This window comes from Propithecus coquereli, unplaced genomic scaffold, assembly GCF_000956105.1.
Source record: "Propithecus coquereli isolate 6110/MARCELLA unplaced genomic scaffold, Pcoq_1.0 Scaffold36, whole genome shotgun sequence".
In the NCBI taxonomy this organism is placed as follows: Eukaryota; Metazoa; Chordata; class Mammalia; order Primates; family Indriidae; genus Propithecus; species Propithecus coquereli.
In genome coordinates this window covers 4,552,884-4,558,117 of record NW_012149285.1, presented here as the reverse complement: position 1 = coordinate 4,558,117, position 5,234 = coordinate 4,552,884, and positions in this window count along the sequence as shown.

Here is a 5,234-nt window from a genome sequence, read left to right as displayed (position 1 = left end):
ACATGTTTTTAAGTCTGATCTACATTATTAACATTTTCCCCATCATTTTCTTAAGTCTAGACCATCAAAAATAAATAAATAAATAAATAACGCCTAGATTTTTAGCATTTGCTGATTTCTGTGGTTTAAGTCCTTCCACTATGACAGAATTCAAGCTACCAACTTCCCTGAACGCGGGGTTTGAAAGCTGTGTGCAATAGCACACCATTGCATGGTGTTTCCACCATACGGACACAATAAACATAAATAATCTCAAGAGCATAGATAATACTTGGATGTGGTAAATTAATTAGGAAGTAATGAATTTGGAGTATTACCTTTCCTTTTAATATAATTTAATTATAAATTTGTCTAATCTTATTTTAAATAATGGCTGTCTTTGACAACGAGCTCACAGAATTCCTGAGTATTTAACAACCTGCTCACACCGTGAGCCAGTGTGAACCGGCTTCCGCGCTTCCTTGCCTCCTATTCAAAATTCGCTGGGGCCTTGAGCATGCAGCATTTTGTTATAGCTTCACGAATCTAAATTCCTGCCCAGGTAAAAGATTACTGGAATTACCAGAAAGGAACTTTGTTTAACTTCATCTAAGACTATACCACTTAGTAAATAAGTCCTAAATTTTGCAGATGCTTTTAAAACCTAATGTGTTAACATTATAAACATCTTACAGCGATGTGTATGTACACACCACAGAAGAACGAGAGAGGGTTTACATGGATTACATGCTACACAGGCGTAAAGGCTTCCTGTTTCTCCGTTTCCATAACAGATCGCAGTGATCAGGACGGAGGTGGCCGGCAAATAGTCTGCTTATTCTCACTGAAGCCGTTTGGAACAAAATTTATTTATCGTGTAAAGCACCAGGGCCTAGGAAATTGCCAAAGCCCCATCTTTAAGGATGTGAGCGACGGCACTTGGGTTTGCAGATCAGAGTGGGGCCAAAATTCCATCAAGTGATCATGAGCCATGTCAGAAAGCTAAAAGATGCTTAAAAATAAGTCATCTATTTAATGGTGACTCAAAGTGTGCACCTGACAAATGGAGCGACAGTGACAAAGGAGAAGGAACAAGAGGATCAAAGAAGCTCTGGATCCAAATTCCAGTCGAGCCACTAACCGACCAAGTAACTTCGGGAAATGTTTTAACCAGTCAAACCCTCAATTTCCTCAAAGATAAATTAGAGATGACAAGATTCAGTCTACAGCGCTATTACGGTCACACGAGGGACCGTGTGAACACTACCTGGCACATAGTAGCAGACCGATAAGTGATACTGTCGTGAAAACATTCCCTTCTGCCTAACCTGACTGGTAGAGTCGAAGGTAGGAACCTCACAGAGAATAAATATTACTCACCTATCAGATTCTTTTCCTGGCAGACTTTGTTTAAAGGCAAAGTAAGCAAAGATTTGCATCAGCTCCAGAGGCCACCTGAGGCCCCAAATATCTACATCACCTGGTTGGAGTTTCTCCTGTTGGGTGAGGCAACACACATTAAATCTAGGACTCTGAAGCTACGCGGTATTGGTCCCCACCAAGCAGAAGGTCTCTGGGAGTGACGCTAGCCACCCTCTGCGCCGCCCTCTGCAGTCTGCACGACACTGCGCTCCAGCGAAGAAAACGGAGCTGTTAAATATCTGCCGTTTGCTACAGAAAGAGTCACAGTCCATTCCAAAGGCACAAGTTAGGCATGGCGATGACAGAAAATTCCAGTTCAAATTCATGTTTTACCTAAAATCGATTGTCTTAGCCTTTGGTACCCACAGGATTTATGAAAATGTGTTAGTTTGGATTTCGTTTTCCTGAGAGTAGACGAGACAAAGAGCAGGTAAATTATTTTGGTGGGGTGGGAAGTCACTGCCACCTGAATGGCCACTTCCCGGGAAAGCAGCTGTGGCAGTGTGAGGAAGATGGGCTCGGGCACCCCCAGGCCCTGGACAGCGCGTGAGGAAAGAACAGGGCATAGCTGACAAAACAAAACCATCCCATTTTCAGTTCTGTGTGAAAGCCGTTCTGGCCACAGTCATAAAATCGCTTTTTTTTCCTGGAAACACAATGAATATTTTCTTGGCTATCCTCATTAATATAGAAATATCAACAATTTTGTAAATATTTTTTTAAATTGCTGGGAATGTTATTAAACCATCTTCTGAGGTAACCAACCAAAAGAAATGCTCTAAGTTAAAATATCTCTTCACACATGTGCAACTCTAGAAAAAATGTCTGAGCCAGCATCCCTGAATTTGCAGATAAAGGGAGCAGCAGCCAGCGGGAAATGAATGTCCAAAAGCAAAAGCGGAGACAGTTCCAGGATGTCTATGGAGGGGAGGCACATGGTCCCCTCCAGCTGGAAGGAGAACTAGAGGCCCTTCCTCGATACCGTGCTTGCACACAGCCTTTGCTTACCGAGTTTGTTTGTTTAGGGCAACCTGGCACCAGGAGTTGGAGGGAGCCCTGATGGGGATTATGGGGGAGCTAAAGGCCCTACAACACCAAAAAAATGAAAAGGAACCTCACATTTCTTTGCCTATATACCTGTACTCTTTAAAATGAGAAGGGAAAAAAAATCTAAAATTATGCACTTCACTGAAAAACTTTACCCAATTATTTTATTATAAGAAATTAAATGTAATCAATAGTCAACCTTTATTGATTGTCTCCAATATGCTTGGCACTGAAGTTGGCACTAGGAGGAATAAGATATGTTCTCTGCCCTCCTGCCTGTCAGGAGAGAAGACAGGCATGGACGGGAAAGTGATGCGGTTGGTTTGGGAGGACAGAGAGGGGAGGTCCAACCTGGGCTACAGCATCAGGGTCCAGGAAGGCATCCTGAGGAGGCGGCATTCCAGGAGGGGTTACCGAGGCACTAGCTGGCCGGTGAGGGGTAGGAGAGGGGCGGAGGGAGGACAGGAGCAGGACAATTCTTAGCGGAGAGAAGCGAATGTGGGAAACTCGGGAAGCAGAACCGTAAGCAGTCTGAGGAGTTTACAAAATCTTGTCTGTCTGGGGCTAGGAAAGGTGGATCCGCCGGGGCCCTTAAGGATACGGAAACCACTCTGGTTCGTCCGACAAAGAGAATTGGGAATTGCTGCACAAGCATTAGGCAAAAAATGATAGTAACTTCAGGATGCGGGAGACCCTGAAGGCTGGGACAACAGAGAGAAGAACTAGCACATTTAGCAAACGGCACACATTTTCCACAGGCTGCTGTCAAAGTGAAATATTTCTAATCCAGGGAGGGAGGATGGGAGTTGGGATTAAATGAATAACTAGAACCTAGAAGCCTGGAGGAGGGGCCAGAGCTGGAATCCAGGCCTCTGAGGATGGGACTGTGGCCAGCAGATCCTGGTCATATTGCAGGGGACACGGCAAGGCTTGTTCTGGGAGTACAGGGAAAGGCTGGAGGCTGGGGCCTACCTGTAGCTAGGGCGAAGTGCTGTTGCTGGGTGACGCTGCACAACAGGGGGGAGACTCAAAGCCGCTTTGGCTTCAGGTCACCCCCGGCCTGGGGGTTCCCAGCAGCATCCCAGCCATACGCCAGGGCATAAGGTCAGGAGGTGGCTGTCCTAGCCTAGGTGAGAGAAGTGGTAACTTGGACTGGGATAATATATGCCAGTAATTTAGGAAATAAAACTGAAAGATTAGTGATGGATTTGATTGGAAACTGAAGGAAAAGGAAGAAAAAGGATAACTCATAGATTTCACCTGAGCAAGTAGGTGGACGGTGAGGCCATGAACCAACACAGGGTTCCGAGTCGTAAGAGAGGATTTTAAGAACGGGAGATTAATTTGTGACACGTTGAGTATGAAGTACCTTTAAGATACACAAGTAGGAAGAAGGGTTAGAGCTTGGGAAACATTTGTGATCTAGAAATAATAGGGTTGGAAACCACAGGTAGGACAGATGATGGTTGAAGCCATGGAAATGAGTAACCTGGCCTAGCAGAGGATGGAAGTCACAGAAGAGGATTTGGTACCAAATACTGGAATGAACTTTTAAAGGAGCTGTGCGATAATGGGCTTGAGCTTCTTAACTGAGTACAGGTGAAACGTTCCTTCTGATCACGCACAGGTACAGCATGAGCTGGAGAATTATCACCCGCGTGCAAGGGACAGCAACACATCAACAGGAGGGAAGAGAATATCCCTGTCAATCAAGATTATTCTGGTTTTTTCTAAGCAATTAAAACCTAATGGAGGTGTAAAGTTTGACTCTGAATAAAATTACCACTGTCTTTTTATCAACTACTATCTTCCACCACTGGAAAAAAAAATGCAATTGAATTTGACACTCCCCTTAAGAAATTCTCGTGTGTATCCAACTATATTTTGATGGGAAATTATTCCCCTTTTTATATTAATACTCGATTTACACCCATCTTTTCATGGTCAAAAACTACTCTTCCATTAAAATAATATCAAATTGGTGTTTCTCTATTATTTTATCTTTCATTTAATCCTAATTCCCATCCTCTCATCCTGAATTTAACCTTTTCTTAAAATCTAGATTGTCTGACATTTGTAACTACCCCTAACAGAGGATGAGAAGGGCAGACCTCTGCAACAGATATACATGGGTGAAATAACAGATATAAAGTTTTATAACATTTTTACGTATTAAAGTCTACAAACTATACACAAGGATGAAAATACAAATTTCAGGTAGTTTGCAAGATGTTTTACTTGACCTTTGTATTTTTTTCTCCTCAAATCACTTTGCAAAATGTTGTTAAATAGTGACAACCTCCAGAACTTCTCATTTTATTTGTTTTTGGCTCGTCTCTTTCATAGATACTACAGCAAGGATTGGAAAAAGCAGGGGATTAAAACAAAAAAAGACAAGCCTTGCTGCGTCATTCTAAAACATCAGAACCAAAATATATTATGTACATAAATACAAACCTGGAGTTTCCAAAGTGGACATAATTTGCACAGCTCAATGTTTGATATCTAGATATATTTGTAACATCTCAAAGCGCTCTGTGCTGATTTTTTTAGACAGATTTTACAGAACCCAGCTTAAGTTAACAGAAGTTGTAAATTATGTCTAAGTGGAATTTATAAACAAAAGTTAAAGTTGAGCATGCAAGGGAATATTGAAAAGTTTGCATAATGCTGTCAACATCTACAGTGCCAATGTTCATCCTTTCTTTTATTATTAGCTGAACTTTTTTCTATATACAGGGATATATGTCTAAGTAAGTATGTGTGTACAGATTTATGTTTTCAAA